General features: G+C 45.5%; 1 protein-coding gene across 5 annotated transcripts in view; it reads left to right on the forward strand.

Annotated features, from left to right (window-relative positions):
* The first annotated feature begins 359 nt into the window (after nucleotides 1-359).
* The window catches only part of LOC126985009 (aminoacylase-1-like), a 57,632-nt gene continuing 44,416 nt past the window's right edge, over nucleotides 360-13,575 (forward strand). For all 5 annotated transcript variants that reach the window (XM_050839238.1, XM_050839239.1, XM_050839240.1 and 2 more), the window contains exon 1: nucleotides 360-441. The gene's annotated coding sequence lies outside the window, so the exon portion shown is untranslated. The remainder of the gene's footprint in view (nucleotides 442-13,575) is intronic.

The raw sequence follows: 13,575 nt of genomic DNA on the forward strand, positions 1-13,575 counted from the left end.
TGCATCTACTTGTCTGTCCATTCTTTCCAACGAACGCCCGTGTTTTCTTGTCCTATTTTTCTTGTAAATTAAATAAACAGCACATCACGGTAGGGTTGGTACGCCGGGCCCTCAGCTGATCCGAGTGGCCGCAGTGAGATGCCAGATTCATCGATACACAACTACCTTCTATTTTTCTAACCAAATAAAGTTGTGAGGGTCAGTGTGAAAGCACGAGTTACATAAGCATTAGTTTGGAAGGATGAACTTATAACATAGAAGATCATTAACAAGAGGAATTACTTATATTATGGGTTTAAACTTCGTCACCGCGTCCAGAATACCCAAACATGCCTCGTCTCACTGCTTCGCCTCGTCGCCGGCAGGAGGAAGGAGTCTGCGGCGTCGAGTGCATGAGGGTGGTTGTGACGGCGGTGCTGTTTTGGACGTCACGGAGCCACGGTAAGTTTTCTTTTACTGGTTATCATCGTGACACCTGCGAGGGGCGTAAGTGCTGCGGCGTGACGGCTAATGACGGGGCGCGTGGCTCGGGGAAAGGCAACGCCACACCTTTTGACATTTGGCGGACCCGCGGAGCCACTCGGCCTGAGAATGCTGCTAATACTGTGGAATAGGTTAAAAAGATCGATCGCTACACTTTCCTATGTATATCCGGGAGCTTTAAAGGTTAGTAGAGTACAATTAGGTAGCAGAAGAGCAGTTGGTTAAGTAGGAGAAAATATCGGCGTGAAGGATCTGAGCTGGTAACCTACTCTTGCATAATGAGGTTGGATAAGCTAAAGGCGAGGTTGTGCGTCTTAAGTATGGCGATGTGTGTGCGTCATCACACCCACGAACTGGACTGCACTGAATAAAGATGTTTTGACCTTTTAGTGGACCACGACGTATTTACTTCTTGGTCTTCCTTTCAAACACAATAACTGCTTGTAGATGTAACAGGAACTAGGGATCTGTATTATATGCACTTGTTAGATGGTGAAGTATACGGGAAACTCAAGAACCCACCACGCCATCCATTAATTACAACAGGTGGTTCTATATTACCTGAGGCTAGTAACGGACAGCGACTATAGGCTTCTGGGTGTGCATTAAGTGATGAATTGCTAAACTTAACCATAGTAAACTTTAATCTAGACGCTACCAAGCCATCAGTTATCCCTTCCCGAAATTGACCTCTCTTTTGGCCACTCTTATGATCTCTCTTTATAGGGTCAGTGTTTGGCAGTCATTTTTTTCTCATTGTTACTTTCTTTTTGTCCTTGAGCTGCTTCCTTGTAAAATTAAAAAGGTTCACCCCCTGTTAACAACGTATTTATCTAGTTTCACACCCGCCGCACTGGGGAGTTTAACATTATATGACTTGTACTATTCATCATTCTCTTATAGATAACATGGCTACGTAGATCGCATACCAAAGTAGCACCCATCATTCTGTACAACCATTTCCGCCGTTGTGAGACAGGTGAAGTTAGAGATATTTACCTAAGCAGCCAAGTAGCTATTCGTGAAATTAAAAGTTCACCCAGAAATTAATAGTGTCAGAAATGGATCGCGCCAGTTAATCTAAATTTTTTCCGTTCCTATATTTTCTTATTCACCATTATTTCGGCCACCGCTTATCTGCATTGGCTGTTTTTTAATAATTGCCAAGAGAAGAGACGGTAACGATAGGCTATTATGCAGTGTATTCAGTGAAGTATACAGCAAACTAATCCGAGAAGCCTCCATTAAACTACTTTTTTTTATATTTTATCAGACTGACTTGGATTCACTTTCTGCCGTCTAGTTTGCAATAGGTTTAGTAACTGCTTGTAAAGGTCTCTCTCTCTCTCTCTCTCTCTCTCTCTCTCTCTCTCTCTCTCAAATAACCGCCAATCTTACTCTCTCGCTCGAAGGAATTAAAAAGAATAACATTTGGAGTAAATCTTTAAAACTTTTGAAGGCCCGCAGATACCGAGGCTTTAGGAGAGTTTAAGGAAAGAAGGAAAAACCAGAGATAAAATCGGGAAAGAAAATAGAATGCATATAGTGTGTCTTTTAAGTTTGGCAATCGAGAGGGTGAAGGATCTGAGCTGGTAACCGATTCTTGCATAATGAAGTTGGAGGCTAAAGGCGAGGTTGCGCGTCTTAAGTATGGTGATGTGTGTGTGTAGATAGTTTGGTGAGGCACTGAGTGTTTAAACATTGGAAGTGATTGTGTGAATTGCCTTTAAATCTTCTACCTCAGTCACTCCCCCTCCATTACAGGTAAAGTTAGAGAGGTACGATATAGACGCGCGTTGCCTCGGTGCTCATCTCCGTCACACCCAGCACCTCTTCCTCAACCCAGAACATCCCATTACCACACATGTTTTCCCTCCGTCTCCATCCTCCCCTCGGTCCTCTCCTTCCTCCTCTCCCAACCACCACCACTTTTTTTCCTTTCCTTCCTCCCCTCCTCTCCCCACCCCTTTTTCCTTTCCTTTCCATCACTCTCCCCTATCCCATTACGCAAGACACAACCCCATTACTTCCCTTTACACAACTTCACACTTCCTCTCCATCACCTTCTTCCATCCCGAGAGCACATCACCCCCCCCCCCCTTCGATTCCTCCCCATCACTTCTTCACTTCCCCTTCCCATTTACTACAAGTCCACCCCTTTCCCTCCCTTCTACCATCACGTCCCCATCCTCCACTACCCCCATCACCTATCCTCCCATTACCTCACCCATCCATCACCACCCCACTCACATAACTCCACCTAATCCCCTTCCATATACTAGTCAGCCCCCTTCCCTCCACTACACTCCCATCACCTTCCATCTAAAACCAACACACACCCCTTCCATCATCCCTTGGCTACCTCAATCCCTTGCTCGTTGCGCCCCCTTCCATCACCCCTCCCCACCGTTCCCCCCACCCATTTCCAAGCACTCTGGGAACTTCGGCTGGTGTCTTTCCCCCGTCAGGTAATGCTCCCCCCTCCCCTCCCTCCCATTCCCTCCCTATCTCGCTAAAGTAAAGCCCCCCCAATCACCTTCCATCCCCACTGACTTCTCCTCCTCCTCCTCCTCCTCCTCCTCCTCCCCTCGCCTGTCAATATTATTCGTGTCCTGGTCAAGAGAACAATCTAATATAATGGGGCACCTATCCTGTCCTCCTCTTCCTCTTCCTCCTCCTCTTCCTTCTCTTCTTTCTCCTCCTCCTCTTCCTTCTCGTCTTTCTCCTCCTCCTTTTCCTCTTTCTATTCCTTTTTCTCCTCCTCCTCCTCCTCCTCCTCCTTCTCTTCCTCATCTTCCTCTTATTTTTCCTGTTCCTCTTCCTACTCTTCTTCCTCTTCCTCCTCTTCCTCTTATTCTTCCTGTTCCTCTTCCTTCTCCTCTTCCTCCTCTTCATCTTCTTTATCCTCCTCTTCTCTTCTCTTCCTCATTCATTATCTTTTACCTCTTCTGCTTTTTCTTCTTCTTCTTCTTCTTCTTTCTGTTCGGGACCCTTTTTGTAGTTCCTTCTCTGCTAATTTTCTCTCGTCTTCTGTACCAAATTAAATCATTGTGTCTCTTCCTGCCTGTCTGTCTGTCTCTGTCTGGCCGTCGTGTGTGTGTGTGTGTGTGTGTGTGTGTATCCGTCTTTATCCGTCCGTTTTCTCTCTCTCTCTCTCTCTCTCTCTCTCTCTCTCTCTCTCTCTCACACACACACACACACTCACACACACACACACACACACACACACACACACACACACACACACACACACATTCCATTTTCAACCATTTTCTCGTGTGAAATATAGAAATATATCTGATAGTAATAATAATAAAAAAATAATGATAATGATAATAATAATAATAGTATAGAAAGGAATAAAAGCAAAATAGAGAAAAAAAACGAAATGAAGGGAATGATTAAAGAAGGAGATGAAAAAAGAGGAAAATTTAAGGGAAAGAGGAAGAGAAGGAAGAGAGACAGAATATGTGCACCCTCACGACTGGCAGGTGGGAGTAAATTTTCATGGACAACGGTGACGACTCCTCCTGAATCCCACGCTCTCTGCCACTTGGATAATTGGAGGCGGGGGTGGATGGGGGGAGGGGGGGGGGGCAAAGAGCAATGGGGGTCAGGGAGCACAGACGGTCGGTCAAAAGCAATCAAACTAAAGAGGACCAAATGGTGTGTGTGTGTGTGTGTGTGTGTGTGTGTGTGTGTGTGTGTCCAGGGACCGGGAAACTGTTTTCGAAAAATCAAATCATTTTGAATGTAGCCTAAGAAAATAGTTATCATTTTGTAAGTATTATTGCAGTAGTAGTAGTAGTAGTAGTAGCAGTAGTAGTAGTAGTAGTGGTAGTAGTAGTAGTAGTAGTAGTAGTAGTAGTAGTAGTAGTAATAGTAGTAGTGGTAGTAGTGCAGGTACTTGTATTAGGAATATAAATAGTAATATAAGTAGAAAACAAAATGATAGATAATATGTGACAGGAAGGATGGACATGACAGTCACTTCCTAATTGTTAACTCTCTCTCTCTCTCTCTCTCTCTCTCTCTCTCTCTCTCTCTCTCTCTCTCTCTCTCTCTCTCTCTCTCTCTCTCGTGCTGTCACCTGGCCGCCGCTAATTACCACTCGGCTCACCTGTGTGTGGAGTGGTCGTCACCTGCTCATTATTGACGGCAAATGGCGCGTGAACTGACCGCGGAGAGAGAGAGAGAGAGAGAGAGAGAGAGAGAGGCAAGCCGATGCACAGACATTCAGACAGACAAGGATATTTTTCTTGTTTTTAATTTTTTTTTTATTTGTTCAGGAATGAAGCGAAGAATCGAATAAGTTTTCTATTTTATGTGTGACACTAATTATGTGACGAACACTGATGAGAGGCGAGCGAATGGAGGAGGAGGAAGTAGAGGAGTAGGAGGAGGGAGAGGAATAGTAGTAGTAGTAGTAGTAGTAGTAGTAGTAGGAGGAGGAGGAGGAGGAGGAGGAGGAGGAGGAAATAATATAAACATAAAATAATAGAATAATGACAGTAGAAACATGGAAGGTCGAGGTTGTTTTGAGAGAGAATAAAATATCGTGCAGAATATAGATAGAAAGATAGATAGATAGATAGAGAGAGAGAGAGAGAGAGAGAGACGTAATAACTACAAGGAAATAATGCAAAGTTCATAGTCAACAACAAACTCTTTTTCCTCACTTCTCACGGTCTTATTTTCGAGCCTTTAAACTGGTCTCTCACTTCCCTTGCGACTTATGCACCTCCTCCTCCTCCTCCTCCTCCTCCTCCTCCTGCAGCCCCGGCGTCACCTTCGTCACTGGTTGGAAAGTTTTCGCGTTCCTTCTGAATAGGCGTCGAGGGCGGACCGTCCATCGTGGCAGGGCAGGAGGCGGGCAGGAGGGAGGAGGGGCGGTGAATTAAGACTATCAGAGGGGCGCGGGAGTGGGGGTGACTAGGTAATGGGAGCTTGTTTTCGTAGTGGGTCAGATGGAGTTGGGGTCTGGGCGTTATGTAGGGGGCGCGGTGAGTTAAGGAGTTTGTTTATCGTCAAGGGGGCTGGTGGGCTGGATGCCTGCGTTGAGGAGAGCATGTTTTCGTAGTGGGTCAGATGGGGTGGGGGTCTGGGCGCTATGTAGGGGGCGCGGTGAGTTAAGGAGTTTGTTTATCGTCAAGGGGGCTGGGTGACTGCGTTGAGGAGAGCGTGTTTTTGTAGTAGGTCATGTTGGTTTGGTGAGCGGGTGGGGGTTAGGTATAGGTGGGCGAAGTGAGTTAAGAAATTAAGAAGTAGTGGGTTCGGTGGGTTAGATGGGTGGGTGGGGGTTATGTATAGGTGGGCGAAGTGAGTTAAAAAATTAAGAAGTAGTGAGTTAAGTGGGTTAGGTTAGTGAATGAGGGTTATACAGGTGGGCGAAGTGAGCTAAGAAGGAGCTTGTCTATTGTTAAGTGAGAGGAAGGGCGATGCGAGAGGAAGGTGAGGGAGGTTGACTGAAGACGGAAGAAAGAGCAATGACAGGTGTGGTTCGACGTGGTGGATTTTTCAAAGATGTGAACTGTCTTCGTAAAGGAGTGTGAAGCCCCCTACCCCACCGCCCTTCTTCACCTTGCCTCGCCCTAAACTTGTCCTCCATCACCTCCCTGCTACACCACCCATCCCTGTCCATATAAGCACACCCTGTTTCTACTCCACTCTGTCCCATATTGCCTCATCCTTACCCTGCCTTACCTTACCTCACCTTGCCTCGCCCTAAACTTGTCCTCCATCACCTCCCTGCTACACCACCCATCCCTGTCCATATAAGCACACCCTGTTTCTACTCCACTCTGTCCCATATTGCCTCATCCTTACCCTGCCTTACCTTACCTATACCTTGCCTCGCCCTAAACTTGTCCTCCACCACCTCCCAGCTATACCTACCCATCCCTGCCCATATATCACACCCTGTTTCTACTCCACCCTGTCACATATTATACCTCATTCTTACCCTGCCTTACCCTATCTTACTTCTCATTATCTACCTCTTTGTCCCTTGCAGTTCTGTCACACACCCAGCCTTTCCTATCTCATCCATATCCCTGCTATACCGTACCCTTCCCTGCCCATATATCACACCCTGTTTCTACTCCACCCTGTCACATATTATACCTCATTCTTACCCTGCCTTACCCTATCTTACCTCTCATTATCTACCTCTTTGTCCCTTGCAGCTCTGCCACACACCCTGCCTTTCCTATCTCATCCGTATCCCTTCCCTACCCTGCCCACCCCTTCCACTACCCTGCATCTACCTTTCCCTTCCCTTCCTCAACTCTTCCATTACTCTGCCTGCGCTAACACACTCTTCCCCACCCCTTGCCAACCTCCCTCTTTTACCCCCTCTTGCTCTCCCTCCCTTTCCTTATTCTTCCATGCCTCCCCCCCCCCCCAACCCCCGACCCTGCCGCCGTCACTAGATTGGTCCTGCCACCTCGAGCCGTCAGTCTGTGTGTTTGTTTGTGTGTTTGTGTGTTTTCTTTCTTCAGTTTGCTCTCGAGTGTTTATTTAGGTACGTGTTTGTGAGTGTGTGTGTGTGAGTGTGTGCTTATCAGTGCGTTTTTTCTGTTCCTGTATGTTTGTTTGTATGTATTTTTTATTGTGTGTATGGGGGGGGGGGGGGGAGGGCGCTTTCTCTGGTACGTGTCTGTGAATGCTTTGTCTGTCTTTCTATTTTTTTTTTTATCTATTGTATTATACCTATTTATTTCATTGTCTGTCTAAAACAATGCCCGCGGACTTTCTCTCCCTTGAGCTATAATGTACTCCACGACATTTGACGATGACAGTAATTGGTACATCAGTGCGTCGTGTGATCACAAAACGGGGTCTGGCTAAACCAATAACTGTGTACGATGTTTGACAAGCAACGCTGTATTTGTTGTTGTTGTTATTGATGTTGCTTTTGTTGTGATTTTTTTATTATTATTTTGTTGTTATTATTGCAAGTCAGTCCTCAGAGTTCAATCGTAAAAGCTGGTGTCTTGTTTTAGGGTCAGTTCAATCCTTTGCGTCCTCTCCTCGAGCTAGAGTAGTGTGAGGTGAGAGTCTTACTGGGGAGTCCCGCTAAAACCATATTCCTCGTCTTTGAAAGGAGGAGAGGCTTCATGTTGACTGGCTGAGTGATACACTTGACTACGACAGACAGCTCTTTTATTTCATACCACATAGGATAAGAAACCGCAAACGACGAATATAGATTAAAAAAAAAGGAGAGGACAAAATGCTGGAGAAAGATTAACATGACAGATGAAGTGATATAGGCTTAGTGCTTTTACCTTAATGAGACACGAGCGACAAGAAAATTTAAATGAGAAGAACTGATTAAAGAGAGGGTCAGAAAGCGAGATAAAAAGAATACAAGCGTGAAGGACAGCGTGAACGAGAGGCTTAGAGAGGATATCAAGCATCATTATCTCTTTCTTTCAGACCGCATGCGACGCCGAGCAATAGAGGTCAGATGTAAATAAAAAGAAAATGAGTGAAAATATAACCACGTGTAGAGCGAAACAGAGACAGGAGTGGTTTTAATGCTGCCACAGTGCATTCATTATTCACATTGTTCTTCATGTAACCTGGGGGCTTCGTGGTGCAGTGGTTAGCACACTTGGCTCACAACCGAGAGAGCCCGGGTTCGATTCCCGGGCGGATTGGAAAAATTTGGGCGGCTTTTCCGATACCCTACGCCCCTGTCCACCCAGCAGTGAATGGGTACCAGGTATTAATCGGGGGTTGTGTCCCGTCTCCTGGGGTCTGTTCCCTTCTCCTATAATTCCTTCCCCTTCTGTCTCTCTCCGGCATATATGCATTCATTATTCACATTGTTCTTCATGTATCCTGGGGGCTTCGTGGTGCAGTGGTTAGCACACTTGGCTCACAACCGAGAGAGCCCGGGTTCGATTCCCGGGCGGATTGGAAAAATTTGGGCGGCTTTTCCGATACCCTACGCCCCTGTCCACCCAGCAGTGAATGGGTACCAGGTATTAATCGGGGGTTGTGTCCCGTCTCCTGGGGTCTGTTCCCTTCTATAATTCCTTCCCCTTCTGTCTCTCTCCGGCATATATGCATTCATTATTCACATTGTTCTTCATGTAACCTGGGGGCTTCGTGGTGCAGTGGTTAGCACACTTGGCTCACAACCGAGAGAGCCCGGGTTCGATTCCCGGGCGGAGTGGAAAAATTTGGGCGGCTTTTCCGATACCCTACGCCCCTGTCCACCCAGCAGTGAATGGGTACCAGGTATTAATCGGGGGTTGTGTCCCGTCTCCTGGGGTCTGTTCCCTTCTCCTATAATTCCTTCCCCTTCTGTCTCTCTCCGGCATATGACCACAGATGTTGCGCCGACTAAACGAAACTTTCCAACTTATACTTCTTCATGTAACGCGAACTCACATATGGCAGATATAAATGAGGAGAAAAGAATGAGTGAAAAGAATGTGATAGCATGACGGATGGAGTGCATGAGAGTCGAGAGGAGTATTAATATTGCCACACTGTATTATTATTTCCTTTGTTCTTCATGCGACGCGAGAAATATAAAGAGAAATAGAAGCGTGATGGATCGCTGAGAATATAGATAAAAAAGGACATGATGGTTAAAGCAAAAACATGGAAATAATAATGAGAAAAATATGTAAACGTGACGGAAGGAGTAAAAATAAAAATAAAAATAAAGAGACGAGAAGAATATCAGGAACAAAAAAAAAGTAAAAATTTGACAGTGAAAAATAGAGTGGAGTGATTTTATTAGTTTTATTTTCATTTGCTGTAACTAAAATTAACTTTACATTCCTTTCATTTTCCCCTCACCCTCCTCTTCCCCTCTTCTTCCCCTCACCTTTTGTCTCCCTTTTCTTTCCCCTCGAAATAAAGGATAATAAAAATGTAGTTAATAAAGAGAAAAATAAAGTTAGGGGTAAAACTAACCTTCCCTTCCTGTACCTTTCCTTTCCCCCTCACCCTCCTCTTTCCCCTTCCTTCCCCTCACCTTTTCCCCTTTTCTTTCCCCTCAAAATAAAAGAGAATAAAAGCGTAATTAATAAAGAGAAATATAAAGTTAGGGATAAAAGTAACCTTCCCTTCCTGTACCTTTCCTTTCCCTCTCACCCTCCTCTTTCCCCTTTCCTTCCCCTCACCTTTTCCCCTTTCCTTTCCCCTCAAAATAAAGGATAATAAAAGCATAGTTAATAAAGAGAAAAATTAAGTTAGGGGTAAAAGTGACCTTCCCTTCCTGTACCTTCCCTTTCCTCGCCCTCCTCTTTCCCTTTCCTTCCCCTCACCTTTTCCCCTTTCCTTTCCCCTCAAAATGAAGGATAATAAAAGCGTAATTAATAAAGAGAAAAATAAATTGTGAGGAGTGATACCAACCTTCCCTCCCTGTACCTTTCCCTTTCCCTCTCACCCTCCTCTTTCTCTCTCCTTCCCCTCACCTTTTGTCTCCCTTTATTGGGGCAGCAGGAGGAGCGGCTATCAAACTCCTGCTGGTTGGGGGGAGGGGAAAAGAGGGGAGGGGATAGGTAGGGGAGGGAAGGGGGGGGTAGTTCCTAATTGATTGTGTCCATATATGTACTGCCTTCCACCTCCCTCTTTCTTCCCCCTCTCCCTCCCTCCCTCCCTTTCTTCTCTCCCTCTCTCCCTCCCTCCCTCTCTCTCTCCCTTTTTCCCTTTGGCCACGTGACAGGAGGCAAAGCTGTGATCACTCAAGCGTCGGACGGTGATGTGACGTTGTTAGAGAGAGAGAGAGAGAGAGAGAGAGAGAGAGAGAGAGAGAGAGAGAGAGAGAGAGAGAGAGAGAGGATATTTCTTACTTTTTTTTCGATTTTGTTTGGATTTAATTTTTGTTATTTTTATTTTATTCCTCTTTTCTATTTTCCGTTCCTCCTTTCCCTTCTTTTCCTCCTCCTCCTCCTCCTCCTCCTCCTCCTCCTTAATAAATAAAAAATAATTAATTCTTAAATCATCCCGACATTCTCTCTCTCTCTCTCTCTCTCTCTCTCTCTCTCTCTCTCTCTCTCTCTCTCTCTCTCTCTCTCTCTCTCTCTCTCTCTCTCTCTCTCTCTCTCTCTCCTTCTTCTTCTTCTTCTTCTTCTTCTTCTTCTTCTTCTTCTTCTTCTTCTTCTTCTTCTTCTTCTTCTTCTTCTTCTTCTTCTTCTTCTTTATTTCACCGCCATGTTCGTGTCACCAAATTCACCCAAAAACCACATACATACATACATACATACATACATTATATACATACATACATACATACATACATACATACATATCTTTACCATGTACGCATAAGAAAACACACGAAAACGTACACATGTAAATCTCTACCACACCCCTCTCCCCCCACACCCCACAGCCACCCCACAGCTACCCTCACCCCGGCAACCTCCCCCCCCCCACAATAAAAAAAAAAAAAAAAAAAAAAAACAGGCCGCCTCATTTCCCTGTTCCTCAGAAGAAATTTATGAGTCGAAACGTTTGTCTTAGTTCTTTGCTGTTAACTTATTTCCGACTCATTAATCCGGTGATATTTTGCCCCCGCAGGAGTTATGAGGGAAGGAGGAGGAGGAGGAGGAGGAGGAGGAGAAGATTCACACACTAAGTAACAGGGAGATTAACGAAGTGGGTGAATAGTGTTAGGGATGTTGGGGGGGAGGGGGGGGGAGGTGTGTGTGTTTGTGTGTGTGTGTGTGTGTTAGCAAAAGTCTTAGTAGTAGTAGTAGCAGTAGTAGTGGTAATAGTAGTAGTAGTAGTAGTAGTAGTAGTAGTAGTAACAGTAGTAGTAGTAATGCTCTAGGGGAGAGGAAAGAGGAAGGAAGAAGAGAAGCAAGGAAGGAGGAAAGTAGGGACGTGAGAAAGGAAGAGGAGGAAAAAAGGAAATTAATAAAGGAGGAAAAGAAAAATTGAAGCAAGATATATTGACATGGAGGATGAGGAGGAAAGGAGGTGAAGTATGGAAGGAAAGGAAGAAGAGATTTAGCGAGGCAGGATGAAGAAGGAAGGAAGGAAGGAAGGAGGAAAAGTCGTAAAGAAATTAAGGAAAAAAATATCAACGAAGCAATAGGTTAAGGAAGGAAGGAATGGAGGAAAGGAGGAAAAACAAAAAGGAACAGACTAAGGAGAGAGAAAAAAAAGGAGAGGAAGAAACCCAAGGAGGAAACGGGGAAAGGAAGGAAGGAAGAAAGAAGGAAGAAGAGGTTCGGAGAGGGAGGATAGGGAGGAAGGAAGGAGAGTAAGGAAGAAAGGAAGGAAAGAATTAAGGAAGGGGGAAAGGGAAGGAAGGAAGAAGGCGAATCAGGAAAAGGAAGGAAGGAAATGTTGAGGAAAGGGAAGAAGGAAGGAAGGAAGGAAGGGAGCCAATCAGGGAAGGAAGGAGGAAAGGAAGGATGGAAGGGAGGAGGAAAGGGAAGAAGGAAGGAAGGAAGGGAGCGAATCAGGGAAGGGAAGGATGGAAGGAAGGAGGAAAGGAAGGAAGGAAGGGAGAAGGAAAGGGAAGAAGGAAGGAAGCGAATCAGGGAAGGGAAGAAAGGGAGGTAAGGAGGAAGGAAGAAAGGAAGGGAGAAAGGGAGCGAATCAGGGAAGGAAGGAAGGAAGGAAGGAAAGGAGGCGATGCGTGAGGTTGCCGGAGACTGTCAACAAACTCAAGTTGTGTTCTGAATAGCAACAGTCTCGGCCTCCTTCCTTCCTTCCTTCCTTCCTGCCTTCCTTCCGCCCTCCCTTCCGCCCTTCCTTCCTTCCCCCCTTCCTTCCTTCCTCTCTCCCTCCTTCCCTCCATCACTACTCAACAATACCCTTGAGACTGTACTTACCTTTTCTCTTTTTTGAGTCATCATAAGCTTATTTTTTTACGATGAGCACTTTGTCTCTGCTATGATGAGAGAGAGAGAGAGAGAGAGAGAGAGAGAGAGAGAGAGAGAGAGAGAGAGAGAGAGAGTTAAGTCCTTTCATCTTGATTTCGTGAAACTTCAAACACGAAATCGAATCAGTGTCCCACGAAGCTTTGGTGATGCTTGTTGTGGTGATGGCAATAGTAGTAGTAGTAGTAGTAGTAGTAGTAGTAGTAGTAGCAGTAGTAGTAGTAGTAGTAGTAGAAGGGGTCTTTTTTCACATTTGTTGCCTTTTTTATGCCCTTGAACTGACTCTCTGATGTAAAAAAAAAAAAGTAGTAGTAGTAGTAGTAGTAGTAGTTGTAGTAGTAGCAGCAGCAGTGGTAGTAGAAGTAGTAGTAGTAGTGGTAGTAGAAAAAGTCAATCAACTGTATTCCTTTGTGCCTGTAGCAATAGAGATATTACCTATTGTGCAAAAAGATAGGTATAAGTAATTACCTTTATTATATTTTATCTATGAAATGTCCTAATAACGTTATGCTGACACTCTACAATGAATTAAATTAACACTTTTTTTTTTTGAGAATCACACTCGCACACAAACACGCCCCCCCCTCCCTCCCCCCCCACCACCAAACACACACTCATAAACACGACCGCTCCCCCCACACACACCCATTCCCCCCCACGCACAACCACCTCCCCCCCCACACACACACACATTGCCGTGCCCAGTAACACACACACACACACACACACACACACACACACTACCTGGCTGATATTCGCGCGCGGGTTTCTTCAGCGGACGCAGGTGATAAATGTGACTCAGGTGAGGCGAGACCCGACACCTGACGGACGCGCTCGCCCTTTTTCCCGCCGCTCGTCGTGCGTGCAATGGTCATTAATTTAATTGGGGCGGCGGGAAATGTTGGCGTAAAGGTGTCTTTCGTTGTGCTGGGAATCATTCTCCTCCGTGTTTACCTGCAGAGAGAGAGAGAGAGAGAGAGAGAGAGAGAGAGAGATACACAGAGACAGAGAGAGAGAGAGAGAGAGAGAGAGAGAGAGAGAGAGAGAGAGAGAGAGAGAGAGAGAGAGAGAGAGCATCCTGACAAAGATAATATTGAGGAGGAAAAGATAGATTGATAACAGAGAGAGAGAGAGAGAGAGAGAGAGAGAGAGAGAGAGAGAGAGAGAGAGAGAGAGAGAGAGAGAGAGAGAGAGAGAGAGATTGTCTGGGTATGAAGCTATGTCTGTCTGT

Source organism: Eriocheir sinensis, chromosome 58 (assembly GCF_024679095.1).
Source record: "Eriocheir sinensis breed Jianghai 21 chromosome 58, ASM2467909v1, whole genome shotgun sequence".
Taxonomy (NCBI): domain Eukaryota; kingdom Metazoa; phylum Arthropoda; class Malacostraca; order Decapoda; family Varunidae; genus Eriocheir; species Eriocheir sinensis.